A 19,900-nucleotide genomic window follows, 5' to 3' on the forward strand; every position below is an offset into this window, starting at 1 on the left:
TAGCACCTCACCCACGATGTGCATTGCGGCAGGTCCAAGAGAGCGAGGGTTCTCAACCCAGGGGTCCAGCAACATGTCTGCTGTGTGGCAGCCTAGGTAGCCTCTAAGTCCAGACGTGGATTGTAGGTTAGGTTTTCAGGGGCCATCTCTAAGATGCCCTCTGGTGCATTTTACAATAAATCCCACACTGGTATCAGTGCGGATTTAATGTGCTGAGAAGTTTGAGATCAAACTTGTCAGTCTTCAGTGTAGCCATTATGGTGCTGTGGAGTTCGTAATGACGACCTCCCAGTACCATATACTCTTAATGGCATCACTGCACTTACACTGCCCGGGAATGGCCCTGGGTACTGTAGGGGCACAGGGCTCATGCACCTGTGCCCACACCGCTAGCATAGGGCACCCAGCTAGAGGGGTGACTGAGGTATGCCAGGGCAGTGGATTTTGTGGGCATAGCACACAGGGGTCTGTGCCATGTCGACTCTCTGTTTAGTTCTGCACCAGGACACTCAGCCTGCAAAGGCAGTGTGTGGGTGTCAGGGTACAGGGGCCCTAGGGGTGGCACAATAAGTGGTGCAGCCCTTAGGGGTCTTCTCTGGTCACCATGCCCTGGGTACCTAGGGTACCATTTACTAGGGGTTGACAGGTGCCCAGAGGTGCCAATTGGGTTTTGGTTTCAACACAGTTTTAGGGAAGGAACACAGGCCCTGGGCACCTGGTTGGCAGGAGCCCAGGGCACACTCAGTCAAAACACATCAGCAGTTCAGCAAAAAGTGGGGGCAAACCAATGCAAGAAAGATGGTACTTTCTCACAGAAATGTTCACGGTATAGGTTTACATATACGGAAATGCCTCCGTGTTGTCTTACATGGAAATCCGACCAAAAAAATCTGGAGTATGTGGAAAACTGCAACTGTCAGTTTCAAGTCATACTCTTGGAATTTTTTATCAATTCCCAAAAATTGCACCATGAAACCGTTTGGTGTACGTGCGCTTGATAAATATTTTTAACTTAACATAAAAAAATCTAAATAACATTTAAATGCTGAAGGAACATACATTTCAGGTTTTTTTAAACACTTTGTATTAATGGATATTTTTTTTACCTCTAATGGGCTCGGAGTTGCCCTTTTCCGTTGCTTGTAAATATAAAAAAATAAAAATTAAATTTTTGTTGTTGTTGAGTACACTGGTATAATGTGGAGACAAGCACAACACTCTTACAATGCACCTCTATCCTAAAAGCCCTCACCTCCTGTTACTCATCAGTACTGGTGGATCTACAGCGCTCTCACAAAGCATCCATTTTGATTTCCAGAGTGTGCTGGAATATCAGTACAGTAACACCGACTCAGTACTCAGGAAATGTATTTGGCACAACAGTGCTAAAGCCCTACTTCTGTAAGAAAGTTCATGTAGTTAGCAAAGATCTGCTCTGCCTGCGTGTTTAAAGTTTTAAACCCCGTAGGGGCCGCTCAGCTGTTCATTCTTCAAGGTGGATAGCATGAATACAGTTGAGTAAAGTAATACCACCTCCAACAAACAGCGTAGAATGGGATACACAAGTGACGTCCTATAATCTTCATACCTCAAGAGTGCTCATTACACACTGATCAGGTTGTGGTTAAATTCCCTTGAATACAATCAAAGCAGCTCATGTCTTGGGTTGTAAAAAGAGTTTATGGTAACCTGGTAGTGTATGAGTTAGATAAGCACATGCTGCAGGTTACAACAACAATTAGATAGGCCAAGGCACTAGCTTTTCTTCATCTGCGCCTTACCTGCCTCCTAAAGATTTCAATTTTTGTAAAAATGCTGGGTGAGTTAATCAACCTCTACCTTCTACAGAGATAAGTAACCTGAAGGGCAAATGTTCCAATTTCAGTAGGTCAGGTTAACAGATTTCATATAAATATCTGTATAAAGCCCCTAGAGGGGGCCCTCCTATGCATTTTCATTCTGCAGTTAATATACTCTGTGTTGCACCATTCCATTGTTTACTTACATCTGCTCCCCACGATGGCAAATCTATAGTAAAGCATTCTAATCCTCTGGTGCTATTTCAACATCCGGGCCTCACTGGCTCCTGCTCCCTTCAGAGGCTTATATTAAATGATGTATACCCCCTCCTCTTCTTGTGTTTAAGTATGCTTTTGTTTAATCTGTGTTGTATCTTAAAATGTTCTGTAATGTTACCTTCCCTTTTGGCAACTCCGGCTTTTTTTAACTGGAAAGTGCATGGATGCCCTCAGGCTATGAGTGCCTTGTATAAAATTGCATAAATAAATAACGAAAAATATATATACATAATGTGTGCCTGATACAGACTCGTGTATAACCTGCCAGCGGCATTTTACAACCCCAGTGACATATGTCAGAAGTTCACTTGTCAAATTCGGAAAGCTTGCATTATTTGCAATTTACATGTCTCCCTGACAGTAAACTGTATATTCTATTCGACTGGATCTTGAACGCGCATGATTATCAACTAAGGACTTCAAAGGGCTGCGCAAAGTGAGGGGGAAGAAAACCATTTATTCGACTAGGAAGGTCTTTAATAGTTTCCTAAAAGAGAGTTCGGATTCTGCGTCCCAAATTTGAAGAGGAAGGTCATACGTAGCCTGGGAACTAAGCCAGTGAAAGATGTCTCAGAGGGTTAATGCACCATCTTGCAAGAGCCAGTTTACCATTCAAATCACGTTTCGAATACGGTCGAAAGGGGTTAGTTAATGTGACTGCGTCACAGGTCGGGTTGTAAAACTCTAATAACTACACCTGCTCCCCGAGCCTCCAACTCCAATAAGACATATGCCACCAAATACTTGTCAGAATGGCTCTCAAGAAGAAATACATAAAATACATAGAAACTAAGGGGTTTAAATTAAATTCTCTTTTCTTTAAGAGAGGCAGTTGGAGAATGAACACACCTGGGTAGGATTCTGGGCACACTTGCTGCTTCAACCCCTGTAATGACACACATACAAAGAGGGCTGCCCTATGTTTTTGAGTTTTTGCCTTAAAAACGGGTCCTCCAAAGCAGCGGTATGTTTAAATGAACATGTTGGTACAATTTCCTTTCCGTTAAAAAAGCCTCCTGATATGACTGTCTTTGGCAGCCTGTGTGAGAGCGTGCTATTTAAACACGCGGTGTGTTTGTATTGATTTGTTCGAGTACAGTTGATCCAGGCTGGGCCCCTGCTGCTTCCGCTGCGCTCCCTTTCGCACATGGAGGGAGGCAGGTGTCCCGGAAGCGCTGGCCCCATTCTGCCAGGCGGCAGCAGTCCCTGGAGGCGCCGCTATGGGGGAGGAAGCGAGAGACAGGCGGCTGCCCAGGATTTCAGACGCCCAGCAGAATTCCACCCGTGTGTGCCGACCCTCTCCCTCCTGCCCAGGAAACTCTTTACGGCTCCCTTCCAGAATGATAGAATTGCCGTTTTAGTTCTCCATTCTTCAGATACAGATTCACATTTTTTTTTTACACTCAAGACACAAAATAAAAGAGGATAACACAAATAGGGGTACCAATCCATGCTACAATTGCAACAAGTAATAAAGGGATCAGAGATAAACCATCCATCCAAAGGTAACAAAATCAAGTTAAGGGCCAATGCAACATGTGGGACCAAAAATGTTGTATACATGTTAAAATGCCCCTGCGGTGGGAAAAACTGAATGAAAAATCAAAACTAGGATGACAGAACACCAAAGTAACATAATGATGAAGATTGAAAAACATCTGGAGCCAGCCATTTTAATTCTCTGGGACTCAACATCAGTCAACTACGAATCACAATAGTAGTGCCTGTTAGAGATAACACTTACAAAATAACCTTTTCCCTACTACAGAGGGAATTACACTGGATAAGAAGATTGATTTCATTGACACCTATAAGCAGCAAGATCTGAGAAAATGTCATACTTGATCACTGACAATCATTTTTAGGTCTCGCCTGAGCCAGCGCATGCGGTGCTCTGGCGAGACTTTTAAAAAAGCTAACATGGCCTGGCCTAGAGCTTACGGTTTTGCGCGCGGGCGCGTGCTCTCGAGCAGAGGGGCCATCTGGCTTTCCTCTCTCATCAGCAGCGCGTGCTCTCTGCTCTCACTACTCCCGCCCTTCTTCCCCTCACTCCTCGTTAGTCACCGGGCTACAGCTTGTTCTCCAGCGCGCAAATCACTTTCATTTGCATGCTCCTCCACCCCCTGCTCTCTGCTCTCACTAAGCCCTCCCCTCCCTTCTCCTACTCCCTGCGCGCGCGCGCACACACACACACGCATGCACGCGGCCAATGCTTGTTATCCCCTTGGAGCGGTGTTCCTTTACTTTTGGAGGCAATGCGAGTTCTTTAGTGAAGGGTTTCTATTTTTATCACTCTTGCCTTATCCATCCCACATTTACTTTCAACTCTGTATGGCAAACTCTGTTCTTTAACTGCGTTCTAACATTATCCGAACGTCGCCTTTTCAAGCTCCTTCAATTGCATAACCATTTTGAGAACCTTCGTACTCTTTCCTCACCAGCACTTCAGTTTTCTATAACACGAACTCGACCCGAAGGTATTGGAGCGCTTTACATGACCCCCAATTACATTACACGAGCACAGATTCATGTTTTTTGTAGGCATGGGGAGATTACTTGATGATTAAGCGATTTACCCAGAATCACAACATAACGAGTAGACACCGAGATGCAAACCGTGTTCCCCAGCTCCAAAACCGGCAACTCAAACTGTCACGCCACATCCGTGTAGGAATGAAAGTTAGCTGTGCGCTGATAAACATTATGAGAGGCATTTCCCTCAACCTTAGAATGGGAATGTGGGTGAACCGGCATTTCCCGGGTGTTCGCGCATGAAGTGCAGTATTGAAGTGTTTCATACAAAAAATTTAAAAACATAATATAAAGAATATTGTACCCTACAGACATCTTTAAGCCATCCGCCTCGAGACCACTCTCCAACAAATGCTTCCCCTGCAGCCGTGTTTGAATGAATATCAAAGTTTCAGTTTCGTTTCATCATTCACTCCTCACCAGATCACATGGTTAAGGCACTCCATAAGCAAGATAGAAACAGATGCCTGCTTGTTGGCAAGAATAATAACCACTAGTACCTTGTTCAACATCGATCTCACGGGTCCTGATAAAAACAACTAATCTTCCTGAAAGTGATCTATTGGGTCAGCTCGGAAAACACATGAAAAGTTAAGTACTCTAAACAGCAAACTAATTTAAGGAGACATGTACACACCATCAATGGCAGAGGTACTCATAGTACGGCCCGCGGGCCAGATGCGGCCCGGCAAGCCTTCCTTGGCGGCCCGCGGACCTTCGAGACAACCGTACCTGTGCTTAAAAAAATAATTTATTAGTGTTGGCAAACACCACCGCAGCAGTGCTTGACTCGGAGACTTTGATAATCACCGCTACCCGGCCCCCACAGAGCAAAGGCTTCGTTGTATTTCACCTCTTAGCGCCCCTGCATCTCCACTCTGACAATCACTTCTCTCCCCCCCCCCCAGGCCCCCACAGAGCAGAGTGGAGATGCCGGGGCGCTAAGTGGTGAAATACGACAAAGCCTCTGCTCTGTGGGGCCGGGCGAGATGATTGTCAGAGTGGAGATGCAGGGGCGCTACAACAAAGCCTCAATAATATGTAAATGGTCTTTTAAAGACCTGCAAAATACTTTGGTGCGACTGATGGACGGCTGTCTCTCTGCCCCCCCCCCCTTTAATGACCCTGATGCGGTGTCCATTCACTCAGTCGCGTGGACACTCCTATAAGTATCAGAAGGGGGCGCGCAAACTGCATTTTAGTCATGAGAAACTTCTTGCCAGATAGGGATCTTTCTGTGTGTGCGCGCTGAGGAAGATGTATCAGCCCGGGCGGAAGGCTGACACAGACAGACACACACACAGTGAGATGACAGAGGGGGAGGGAGAGGGAGGGCTGGATGGAAAGAGAGATGGAGAGGGAGGGCAGGAGGGAGAGGGAGGGCAGGAGGGAGAGAGGGAGGGCAGGAGGGAGGGAGAGGGAGGTCAGGAGGGAGAGGGAGGGAGAGAGAGGGCAGGAGGGAGAGGGAGGGAGGGCAGGAGGGAGGGAGAGGGAGGGCAGGAGGGAGAGGGAGGGAGAAGAGAGGGCAGGAGGGAGGGCAGGAGGGAGAGAGAGAGAGGGCAGGAGGGAGGGCAGGAGGGAGAGAGAGGGCAGGAGGGAGGGCAGGAGGGAGAGAGAGGGCAGGAGGGAGGGCAGGAGGGAGAGGGAGGGAGAGAGAGGGAAGGGAGGAGAGGGAGGGAGGGCAGGAGGGAGGGAGAGGGAGGGCAGGAGGGAGAGGGCAGGAGGGAGGGCAGGAGGGAGAGAGAGGGCAGGAGGGAGGGCAGGAGGGAGAGAGAGGGCAGGATGGAGAGAGAGGGCAGGAGGGAGAGGGAGGGAGAGGGAGAGGGAGGGAGAGGGAGGGCAAGAGGGAGAGGGAGGGAGAGGGAGGGCAAGAGGGAGAGGGAAGGAGAGGGAGGGCAAGAGGGAGAGGGAGGGCAAGAGGGAGAGGGAGGGAGAGGGCAGGAGGGAGGGAGGGAGAGAGAGGGCAGGAGGGAGGGCAGGAGGGAGAGAGAGGGCAGGAGGGAGAGAGAGGGAGGGCAGGAGGGAGAGAGAGGGCAGGAGGGAGGGAGAGGGAAGACAGGAGGGAGAGGGAGGGCAGGAGGGAGAGGGAGGGAGAGAGAGGGCCGGAGGGAGGGCAGGAGGGAGAGAATGGGCAGGAGGGAGAGGGAGGGAGAGAGAGGGCAGGAGGGAGGGCAGGAGGGAGAGAGAGGGCAGGAGGGAGGGCAGGAGAGAGAGAGAGAGGGAGGGCAGGAGGGAGAGAGCGGGCAGGAGGGAGGGAGATGGAGGCAGGAGGGAGAGGGAGGGCAGGAGGGAGAGGGAGGGCAGGAGGGAGAGGGAGGGCAGGAGGGAGAGGGAGGGAGAGAGAGAGGGCAGGAGGGAGGGCAGGAGGGAGAGAGAGGGCGCAGGAGGGAGAGGGAGGGCATGAGGGAGAGAGAGGGCAGGAGGGAGGGCAGGAGGGAGAGAGGGAGGGCAGGAGGGAGAGAGGGCAGGAGGAAGGGGGAGGGAGAGGGAGGGCAAGAGGGAGAGGGAGGGCAGGAGGGAGAGGGAGGGAGAGAGAGAGAGGGCAGGAGGGAGGGCAGGAGGGAGAGAGAGAGGGAGGGCAGGAGGGAGAGAGAGGGTAGGAGGAAGGGGGAGGGAGAGGGAGGGCAGGAGGGAGAGGGAGGGAGAGAGAGGGCCGGAGGGAGGGCAGGAGGGAGAGAGTGGGCAGGAGGGAGAGGGAGGGAGAGGGAGGGCAGGAGGGAGAGGGAGGGCAGGAGGGAGAGGGAGGGCAGGAGGGAGAGGGAGGGAAAGAGAGGGCAGGAGGGAGGGCAGGAGGGAGAGCAGGAGGGAGAGAGAGGGCAGGAGGGAGGGAGAGCAGGAGGGAGAGGGAGAGAGAGGGCAGGAGGGAGGGCAGGAGGGAGAGGGAGGGCAGGAGGGAGAGGGAGGGCAGGAGGGAGGGAGAGGGCAGGAGGGAGAGAGAGAGGGAGGGCAGGAGGGAGAGAGAGGGCAGGAGGGAGGGAGAGGGAGGGCAGGAGGGAGAGAGAGGGCAGGAGGGAGGGCAGGAGGGTGAGAGAGGGAAGGAGGGAGAGGGAGGGCAGGAGGGAGAGGGAGAGGGCAGGAGGGAGAGGGAGGGCAGGAGGGAGGGCAGGAGGGAGAGAGAGAGGGCAGGAGGGAGAGGGAGGGCAGGAGGGAGCGAGGGGGCAGGAGGGAGGGCAGGAGGGAGAGGGAGAGGGAGGGCAGGAGGGAGGGCAGGAGGGAGAGAGAGATGTATGTATGCTGGGTCTGGTGGCTCAGTGGATGAAGGCATCTGCTGCAGGGACCTGTGTGCAACCTCATGGTCACAAGTTTTCTTATTGTTTTAGCCCCGCCCACTCCCCATCTGACCCCGCCCCCACCGGTGCGGCCCTCGGCCACAAACCACACTGTAAATTTGGCCCCCGAGAGAAAGTTTGTGAGTACCCATGATCTAGGGTGACCATCTGTCCGTATTTTTCACAGACTATCCTGAATTTGTGTACCTTGTCCGTGAGCACGTGTGGTCCATTACGTATGCCCAGGGCCACAGGCATTATGCAGCAGGAGAGGGCCAAATTATGTGTCAGGATTGAGTAAATCACGCTGCAATAAAAGGCAAATTATGCGGCATAATGCGGCACATTTTGTAACAGTATTTATTATTTCCACATTTTTTAAACTTGGTAACTGGGCATTGATTGCACCTCATTAGTACCAGATTAACACCCAAATATATCAATAAGCAATAGAAAAATAACCGTTCCGCTTTGCAAAGAGCCTTCTGCTGAGCAGCAACATTTGTCTTTGTTTTTCAAGGTAAATTCATATTCGAGGAACAGATTTTGGCATAATTATCGATTTGCCGCTTTTGCCACATAATCCATCATCTGCCACATAATCTACAGATTTCAACAAAAAAGACATTTTATTATTGGCTCAAACGGTCCAAAAGTTACTAAAAATGTAGCAACAAGCATTGGCATAGCCAATAGGTCTCGCCTTTGGGACTTTATAAGTGTTTAGCCATGCAACAGTTGATGTTGTTGCACCAAGCATATTGTGCTACATCACTATATACTTATAAGGTTCCAAAAGCGAGACCTATTGGCTATGCCAATGCTTGTTAAAAGAGGACAGCACAGGACTATAATACAGCATTTTGACTGCGCCAGTTTATGATACGCTGTCGCGTGAACAATCTCAGAATTTCATTTTACACACTTTGAAGTATATTATCTTGATTACACTCAAGGGATCCACACTGACTGTTCTAGATCGGAGTTCGATCTGATAGAAATCATCTTATAACCGCAAGCTTTTACTCTTCATTACAATAGGTGTCTATCTTTCCCTGCAATCATTCAGTCTTATTTCCTTTTTTACTAAGTTTCACGGTTGTTAAACTGTGTAGAACTAACTTGGCGCACGAAGAGCACGCTAGTCTGGCATTCAACTTCGGACGTTAGGTAAGCATGGCTTGTTACTGTTATTCTCAGAACTTCGTTCTGTAACGATTTGGTTTGTTAATCATGATGGAGTATGACACTCACGGGGTGATTTTGAACAATATACAGGACCTATGATCTCGGGTGGTAACTTCTTTCAATTTGCATGGTCACATATCAGTGATTTACACATTGGATATTGGGGACTAACAGAGGTATCTGTCAAAACTCAAACAGCACTTTTGGACATGCGTATTTTCAATTGAAACTTCTGATGTTGGAGACTAGCATAGGTTTTTTTAACTTCATGTAGCATCTTTGAGCAAGCCTGGATCCAAGCTCTGCACATGTTTTAATACTATGAAGTCTCTTGATTCGAGACTGGTTTGTGTGCATCGTTCACGGTAGTCCAGATCATTGCATGGTGACGTTTATATATCCGGAACGTTTGGTTATCACTAGGCACATGATTCTTTTTAGTCTAATTAACATGTCTTTCACTCGGCTTTAACACGTTCTGCATTTTTACCATGACTGTATATTGGCTATCCAATAAGAGGCCTGAACACTTCGATTTCACCATAGAGCAGGCTATCCGCTTCACGATATACAGGTGAGTATATGTATTTGCATGAAATCTTGGTTGTACCTTTTGAAACGGATCACATACGCTGCATTTATTCGTTCCTATGAATCTCCTAGTTCAGATTATCATCAATTTATCCATAACTAAGCTTTATGTTTCACTGTTAATATATTTGGAGGCATGGATTGTGATAGTCTAAGTGCATGGGTAAGGTATCCACTTAGCTCATGATCATTTATTGATATAAACACTCTTAAGTATGACAGGATATAAAAAGTTTACACTATTTTTTTCTTTTGTCTTATAGTAAAAATCGCCACCTGATGAAGGACTAGGGGTCCGGAATGCATTGAGGTTTATTTGTTTAAACCAATCATTGTTGGAAGCAAATTGATACACATGAAAAAGTGAGAAATTGAAAGTTGATTGAATACTAAGAAATACATTCAATAAACAGTGAACTATAGCTACATAAACGGTTTAATGGACGATTTGTTCAGAAAAGTAAGATTCACAGAAAGTTTGTAACCCATATTGGGGCAAATAAGGAGTGCGGAGGGAGACACAGCACCAGGTTGGCACTATGCATATATTGATGCTTAATTTCACACCCTTGATCAATGGGTGATACTCCCCAGCACCCTGAAACTTGAAGGTTGATGATATATCGCAGAACTGTGGAGTGCACTGATCAACAAATATTAGTTTCTTTTCTAACACAGAACTTTTAAACAGTTTGTAAAAGGAATAGTAGAAATATTTCAGAACATATCAGGAATTATGAAAGCATATATATTTTTTAATTCAGTAGTGTGATGTGTGACTGGCAAATATATGCACAAACTCGATTTCTAAACATTCTACATTATATAGTTGTGAGAAGTTGGCCTGGTATATGATGTCCACTATTCTAGTGGGCACCTTGCAGCAGTCCAAACGACCCTTATTGATGGTAGGTTATAAAGTCGACCTAATAGAAAGCTATCCTAGTGGTAGCTGTGGAGGGCAGCCTTCAGTCCAAGACTTGGAGACGAGTTAAGCAAGTTGTTTTACCAATTATAATCTCTTGAATGACCAAATGAAAGCATACCATACAAGGTATATATCAAATACATATGCATGTATTCTAAACACAACCCCTCTGGACTCTTTATGAGGTCAGAGGTAAATGTACAATACAAGGAACTTAATTAGCATACGATAAGTTGCACAGTATACATTATGCCTTAGGGGCCTCACAAACCATATACTAAAATATTGGTAGAAGAACCATGTGAGAGTTAGAAAGCAGGCCTAGGGCCTGGGGAATCGCTGGGGCTGCCTAGAACCACCAAAGGTTAGGATGTAGGAGGCCCACGGGAGACGTGTGCAGTGTCTAAACACAGCCGCGGGTTACTATTGACTTTCCATGGAGAACGAACAAGTTACAAATTTACAATTTAAGGGCACTTCTAGGTGAACTACGATGGAACCCTTTTAGACTATGACACTTTGCGAGTCAAGACCCACTGGAGCACCAGAGTACTCGTGTTCCCTCACCCAGGGAAGCCGGATGCATAGGTGTCTTTTGGTGTCGGGGTTCGCCGTCGATTCTAATGGAGAGCTGCGAAGAAGTTCTGCAGGCGACCAGAGGAAAAGTGTCCGGGTGGATCCAAGGGTGGATCGGAGATGTGAAGAACCTGAAAGCAGAGGAGACAGAGTCTGGGTCACTAGCCAGTCACCAGGATGGCAAGAGGAAGATGCCAGCTGATGCCGGGTGATTTCAGGTGAGAAGGTGAAGCTTGTCTATCCAGCCACGAGGACCAGGAGGCGTCGACGACGACCAGGAGCTGGATTCGAGCTGTCCCACGAAGGATCTAGTTGACAGCGGTGTCGGTATCCAGATTGGACCCAACAAGCCTTGGCAAACGCAATCCACGCAAGATGTCGAGATGGGCTTTGGTGCAGACCAGCAAGGTCTGAGGAACTCCTCCTTTGGAGAGGAGTGGGAGCAAGCCTGGAGCAACCAGGAAAGCTAAAGAAAGTGAAGATTGGTCTTCGTGGGGGCTCACTAGCCAACGGACTAGGAACCACGAAGACACGGTCGAGCTGAAATGCACAAAGCGGGCCCACGGGACACTCGTTGAGTGTGGGCCTCTGAGCTTCGGTGCAAAAGGTGCTTGGGCAGGGGCTTCAAATACCCCAATGCACAACTTCGGGATTCCTCGGGAAATAGGTGCAGTAGGAAAAATGCACGATGTCCAGGAGTTCCGGCCCCACATCTCTCATGTCCGCCACAGGTCTCAGCTTTGCTGGGAGCGCAGGTCAGCGTCAGAGATGTCTGGAAGTCGGTGTCCTGTGTTGTAGATTCTTCGGGATCCGGCGCGAGCCTCCAAAATGCAGACCGGCAAAGATGCTGTTGGTGCCTGTTTGGACAGGGTGGTCACTCCTTGACCACAAGGGAGATTTCTTCCGTCTTCCAGTCGATATGGAATGTCGAAAGTCCAGGAATTATGTATCAGAGTTTCGTCCAGGGTAATCTAAAGTCCTAGGGACTGGGTTCCTATACTTATACTAAGTTTAGGGGATGGACTAACTCTAGGGTCCCCCCTATGGGAGGACCAGGGGAGGGGGTGGTTACACCCCTTCCCCTTTGTCCAGTTTCGCACCAGAGCTGGGGCTGAGTGCCCCAGCAACCGGTTTGAACTGGGAAATGCATGGAGCACCTTGTGTGCCCCAGGCAGTGTCTGAAAAGCATTCACTGAATGCAACCCACCCTGCCCCAATACACTAAAGCCTGTCTGGGGAGGTGCTAGCACCTCCCTGGACAGGAAACCTATTGTCCAGGCCTCCCCTGCCAGAGTTTCGTCCAGCAGCAGGAGGGCAGACTCGTATCTGTGGCAGCAGCATCCATTTTGTGATGCCGGGGCTCTGTTTAACTTTAACCGGGTTTAACAGTAACTACATGTCTTCTCCCTCTAGAAGGGTGGAATACTACCCCCGCCACCAGAACTGGCGGTGGGTAGTATTCCAAAGTGTTTGACACCTTACACAACATGTTTTGATAAAGCCAAACCAAAGTTAGCATTAACCGCGATGATTATAATGCACTTAAGAGTATATGGTATGGCTATATCATAGAACAGCTATAAGGAGATGGTTCCGAAAGCTGCAGAGGGGCTCAGCTCATGCTAGGGCACCCTCTCACACAAAACACAGCACTATGCCTCCAGGATTGTCAAGGCCTGCCATAGGAGTGGCTTATAGGTTACTATGTGTCTATATATAAGGTAGAAATAGATATACTATATCTAAGTAAGGGGTGATTACACTACCTTACCCAGGCTGTGTTAAAAGACCTGTGGTGTCAGTTTGGAAGGCAAACCAGGGATGGCACAATACATGCTGCAGCCTCTGGTAGGCCTAGAGTGCACCTATGCCCTGGGTACCTAGGGTACACTATACAGGGGCTCACATGGGTGACCCAGTAACCAATCTGGTATGTACCTAAAGTACATGGAATCAATTTAGAGAGAGTACAGCTAGGCTGTGGGCCTGATTAGCAGGGCCACAGCCATACTAAAGTCGAAAAGCCAGTGAAACACAGCAAAAAGTGGGGGTAACCATAGGAAGCAGACCCTACTCTCTTACAATAGTTTTATCAGTAAAACCGCATGTCAGTGGGAAATTTCGTGGCCATTTCAATAGAAAATCTGCTACCACTTTATGCTTTAGGTATGTATTTATTAAAAGTGATAGTTTTTAAACATGATTTAAGAAACATTCCTGACTCTGTTTTGATGACAATGCTGTTAATGAATTAAGAGGCAAGTCGGCGGTCATGTGTATCCTATATGCGGCTAGATTTGTATAAAATATGGAGAAAAAGATTAGTCAAATAAACAACCATGTTTTTTGTACAGCAGACATTCTGAACTAGCATGTTTGAAGGTGCTCTCATACGTGATATAGAAAAAAATGGCTGCTCAGTGAATTAAAATATTTGTCAAGAATCACATAATTTGATACCAGTTTATGGGTCAAAAGCATTATAATTTTGTTGAGTAGATTATTTAAGTCACTAGACCTGCAGGACTAGTAACATTTTTAGGATTTTTCAAGGCCTGTTGGGGACAATATTGTAACAACAAGAACGTTTAATTAGTTGCCTGGCAGCTCCATTCTCAACCAGCAGGGGTAACCCCAGCTCATACAAGAGCAAGCCTCCATATGTCAATAGATAATCCAGCCTGAGCACGTTTACATCACTAGCACTCTTGACATTACCTTTTCATTTATATCTGGTATCCATGACCTACCCACCATATTTTTTAAAACAAATTTAGCTTGTCACTAATGCCTAAGACTATCACATTATCCTTTATAAATATTCAATTATTGTGATATTAACCTGAGTATTGTTAAAATAAAGTACCCATACTATAAACATAGCGTGAACTCTAACACAGCTCATAATCTATGGTAAATATATTCACATTTAATGATTTTATCATTTTTAAATTACATTCAAGATAACATTTTTGTCCTAATCCATACACTCATTTACCAATAAAGGGAATTATTTTATTATTAAGTCACTTATTCTAACTCTCTTAAAAACAAAACCATAACTTTTAACCAAAACAAAGGTAAACCAACTTTAAATGGTAAATGTGTTGCCATATTCTTTGTAATTGCATTTTATGAAACACTTTTTAACATGGAGGTGCATTTCACTTTGAAACTTTTCTATATTCACATGACGTGCCTTATTCCCCCATTATTTCATAAATCTATAGGAGGTTAACGCTGCAAAAGGGTACGTCCCCACCTGGAATGAACCAAGGATATGACAACTTGAACTCTGTGGTTGTGGCCAACACTTGTCAACCTTTTTAAAGCATTTCAGATGTTAAGAGCCCGATTTAACAAGGGTAGATACTCCATAAAGAGAAAGCTCATAGCATTTCAGATGTTAAGAGCCCGATTTAACAAGGGTAGATACTCCATAAAGAGAAAGCTCATAATCAGAGTACGCAACCATGCATGTGGCAACTTTAAAGAATCTGGGTCAGGGACCCACGGTTAAATCCCACAAGGAGTGAATGTTGTGAGACTGATGATTATGAAGAGTAGAATCTCTGTTGTAGTAGGACTACATTAAAAAAAAGTGTCCATTCTGCCCTGAATAAAGGTGAACTTGAACATTTACAAACGTTATAGCCTGTGATCTGGTGTAGCGTGGTACTTTATTGTTTATGAACCTCTTTGTTAACAAAAAAAGTCAGACCAAGGACCTGATCAGAGTTGTCAGAGATCAGAGACATACAGCAAAGAGCTTTCAATGTTGAACGGAGAGGATTAGAGATGAAGTGACAGGATTAGAGTTGTCCATTCTAGGCCATTATGTACGATGCTGGTCCTCAGGAAAAGACTTGATCAATATCTAGGCTGTACCCTGGATTCAGATCTAAGATTGATGATGCAGACTGATTTAACTGTCAATAGTGTTAAAGCCATCTGCCAATTCTCATTGGATCGAAGCCCTAACACGATCAGCATCGGCAGTACACCTTAGGTCTCTCAGCATGCCGGTAAGGTCAGATTCAGTGCCACAGCTAGATCTGAATATGGCCTATGTGAAAGAAGCGGGCTGTTTTGAATACCTCATTTATGAAGGCGAGTAAAAACAACTCTCTACAGCAACTTCCCTGGAGGTGGTAAATCAAACATGAGATGGCAGTAGGTAAACTGCTCTATACATTTTCTAAAAGGCAGTAACTTCAGTGATATTTAGGTTGCAGCCTACCAAACAGAGCAGCTGTCTGGTTAGCTAAAACATCTTGGGGACATTAGAAAGTTGATCTAGGAATGCATTCGGCCAGTTGCTTACAATTGGCTTTGTGGTCTGTGGTTCACATTTTCTGTTTTTCTATTTGCTGACTTTATTTGTGTAGGCTGTCCAGCTCGAGTGCGTCCTTCCCCATGCCTAAACCTTGTTTACTGTTTTCTTTCACAAACTCTCTTTCTGTAAGCAGGCCTTTAAATCTTGTTCTTATCTTGTCACATTTGCTGTGCGTTCAAAAACAGAGGTCAAATGTCAGGCTGTGCCTTCCAGAGGACTTAGGGCCAGATGTAGGTCGCCAATTACCGGTCGGTAACGGCCGATTTCGGCCGTTACCGACCGGTAATTGGTTTTCGAGATGTAGGGGCCAATATTTTACAGATTCGGTAAATTTACCGAAACGGTAAATTTATCGAATCTGTAAAATACCGAATCGGTAATTTTACCGATTCGGTAAAACCCAGATGTAGGTAGCACTGTTTACAGTGCTACAGGCCTTCAGAATTCGGTATTTTACCACCCAATCCAATTGGGTGGTAAAATACCGAATTCAGGTGTGCATGCACATCTGTGCATGCACACCTGTGCCATGTGACACACAGACAGGCCCCTAGGGCATGTCTGTGTGCCACATGGCACACATGCCTGTATTTGGGTCGCTAGAGGGTGTCAAAGTGACACCCCCTGCACCCTTGCTGAAATCGGTATTTACCGAATCTGTAAATAGCGATTCGGTAATGCCCATTGATTCCTATGGGCTTCAATGCCCATAGGAATCAAATGGGCATTACCGAATCGCTATTTACAGAATCGGTAAATACCGAATCTTAACGATTCGGTATTTACCGAATCTGAAATACCTACATCTCCCCCCCCTCTATTTTATCATTTCTTAAATACCGATTCGGTATGATTCAGTATTTAAGAAGTGGTAAAATAAAATTACCTACATCTGGCCCTAAATGTTTATTTTTCTTTCTCTGACTTCAAAGTATGAGGATTTATGTAATAATGCTGTCTCTGGAGAAGTGCCTGACGAAAGCTGTACAATGTTATTTTTTTTTCTAGCACACAAACAAATTTGAATGTCTCTAAATGAACTGCGATGTTAAAAATCAATACACTAGGTGATGACATTTCCACACATTGTTTGTGCACTGTATATTTTTCATCAGTAAAACTGTATTTGAGTGCAAATGTAATGTTCATTTCAATGCTACCAAACTATGCATACTGTACTCTACACCACTCCACCCCACTGCACTCTACTCTTCACCGCTCCACTCTATGCCTCTCTACTCTACACCACTCCACTTTACTCTATGCTAGCACACTTTACCCTATACTACGCTACACCACTGCACTCTTCACCACGGCACTCTTCACCACTCTGTGCCACTCCACTCTGTAACCCTACTCTGCCACACTGCACACTACACCAATGCACTCTATTCCGTATCACTGCACTGTATGCCAGTGCCCTCCATGCCAATCCCCTCTATGTCACTCCAATTTACGGTGCACCACTGCACTCTTTGAAACAATCTACTCTACGCCACTGCACTCAGTGCCACTCCACTCTACAATGCACCACTCTACCCCTCTGCACTCTATGCCAATGCACTCTACACCACTTAACTCAAAGTCAATCCACTCTACAGCAATCTACTCTGCACCACTGCACTCTACGCCACTCTACTGTACTTATTTATTTATTTTATTTCCAAGGTTTTATATAGCTCTACTGGACCCGGGGGTATCAGAGTTACTGCACACTAGGCCAGTTTACTCTGCGCCAATGAACTCCATGCCAGTCTATTATAAACCACTGCACTCTACGACAGTATACTCTGCAACACTGCACTCTTTACCATTCTACTTTATAGCACTCTGCGCAATTGAACTCTATGTCAGTCTACTCTACATCGCTTCACTCTATGCCACAGCACTATACGCCAAGCCACTCTAATCTACTCTGCACCACTGCACTCTATGACACTCTGCTCAATACCACTGCCCTCAACACCATTTCACTCTACTCTGAAACAATCTACTATAAGCCACTGCTCTGCACCACCGCACTGTACGCCACTATACTCTACGCTACTCTACACCATTTCACTCTACGTCACTTTACACTGAACCACTGTATGCCACTACACTCTACACCACTGCACTCTATGTATGACTCTCTACTCTGCAGAACTGTACTCTATGCTACTGAACTCTGCGCCACTCGACTCTGTCCCAGCGCACTCAACTCTGCACCACTGCACTCTGTCAGAGCACTCTACGCCTCTCTACTCTACTCTGCACTACTCTACTCTATGCCATTGAACTCTACCCCACTCTACTAAGCACCACTCAACTCTACACCACTCCAGTCTAGGCCACTTAACTCTGCAACACTGCAGTCTACGCCACTGTTCTCTAAGCCAATCAACTCTAATATGCACCACTGCACTCTACAACACTCTACTCTATACCACTGCACTCCTTGCCACTTAATTCTACTCTGAAACAATCTACACTATGCCAAGGCAGTATACAGCACCCTATTCCACTATGTCCCACTCACTACTATGCCACTCTATTCTATACCGCTGCACTGTATAACACAGCACTCAACACCGATGCTCTCTACACCACTTTACTCAAAACCAATAAACTATGCCTCTGCACTAAATGCCAATCCACACTGCACTGTATTCCACTATACTCTACTGCACTCTACACCATTTCACTCTACGCTAATGCACTCTATTCCACTCTACTCTACACCACTGCACTCTATGTAACTGAACTCTATTCCAATCTACTCTGTGACACTTTACTCTATGGCACTGCTCTACTGAACGCTACAGCAATGCACTCTACATCACTCTAATCTACATCACTCTAATCTACTGTGCAGCACTGCACTCTGACTGTACTCTTAACCACTTCACTCTGTGTTTCTATACTCTTCTCTGCACCACTCTACTCCATGCCAGTGCATTCTACCCCATTCTACTATACGCCACTGCACTTTACACCACTCCTCTCTGTAACACTGCACTCTACACTATTATTCTATACCGCTCCACTCTGCACCGCTCCATTCTACCCTGCACCGCTCCACTCTACTCTGAAACAATCTCCTCTATGCCACGGCACTCTATACCGCTGCATTCTATGCCACTCCACTGTACGCCACTACAATCACCACGGAGCCACTCTACTCCACGCCACTGCGCTCTACCCTGCACCCCTATACTCTACCCTGCACCACTCCACTCTACTCTACTCTGAAACAATCTACTCTTCAACACTACACTCTATGCCACTGTACTGTACACTGCGCCACTCTAGACCTCTGTAGACTACGCTATGCCACTGTACTCTAGACCACTGCAGTCTACGCCAATGTACCCTACACCACTTTACTCAAAACCAATACACTCTACGCCAATCTATCTGCAATACTTAAGTTTATGCCACTTCCCTCTAGGCCACTCTATGACACTCCACACCATGAAACTTCACTCCATGATGCTCTACTCCAATAAACTCTGGTCCACTGACACTCTACTCCAAACTATGCCCTTCCACTCCGCCATTCTACAGCACTCAAGGACTCTCTATGCAACTCCCTCTATGCCACTCCATGCCACTTTAGTCCACTCTATTCCAGTGGTGGCCAGCACCAAACAAAACAGGTAGAGCAACAGGCAAATATGTAACCCGCTGACAGGCACTAATTATAACCAGCAGTGCCCTTAAGCTCAAAGCCAAAGCTTTCAATCATCGTCCATTTTAAACAGTGTTTATAACAGGCCATGAATGAGCGATATGGAATTCAGATTGAAAGCACTGTGAGTGTCTCGCAATGCCGGTCGGTGAATTGAATAACATTTAAAAAAAATGTACTTAGCCACTGCTCCTCTTTCTCTCGGCTCGGCAGTCGGTGGTTCCTCCAGCACAGGAGCAAACTCCCATAGCTCCGCTCAACTCCCCTCTACCAATCCTGGTGCTGCTCTAATGCTGCTCAGGCAGCATAAGGGAAGCACCGGAAATGGCTGGAGTGCGCTGGTTTGACGCTTCTTGAGGCACTGGGGGCCTGTAAATTCTCACGCCACTCAGCTGTCCAAGACAGCTCGAGCTGTAGTGTTTTAAGTGTGCATGTCAGGCTGGCCGTCTCAGGACCGCCAGCCAAAATTACATGCGCACTTCAAACTGAAGTGCACACTATTCCTTTGTGCTGTTGCCCCACCCTCAGACGTTGCTGCTGCCAGCACAAAAAATAAAATGGTAAGAAATCTGGTTTATTACCATATTATTATTTGTGCTTCCTGCTCTACAGTGGAGGGGCGATGCTCCTCCACTCTCATGGAGGCACCGCTGCTGCTCTATATTATGATACACTACTCCACTCCACTCCACTCAACTCGCTCTACACCACTCTACTCTACAACGGTCTATG

General features: G+C 46.6%; 1 protein-coding gene across 1 annotated transcript in view; it reads right to left on the reverse strand.

Annotated features, from left to right (window-relative positions):
• The window catches only part of ZNRF1 (zinc and ring finger 1), a 172,104-nt gene that overhangs the window by 55,686 nt on the left and 96,518 nt on the right, over positions 1-19,900 (reverse strand). The window lies entirely within an intron of this gene.

Source organism: Lissotriton helveticus, chromosome 12 (assembly GCF_964261635.1).
Source record: "Lissotriton helveticus chromosome 12, aLisHel1.1, whole genome shotgun sequence".
NCBI lineage: Eukaryota > Metazoa > Chordata > Amphibia > Caudata > Salamandridae > Lissotriton > Lissotriton helveticus.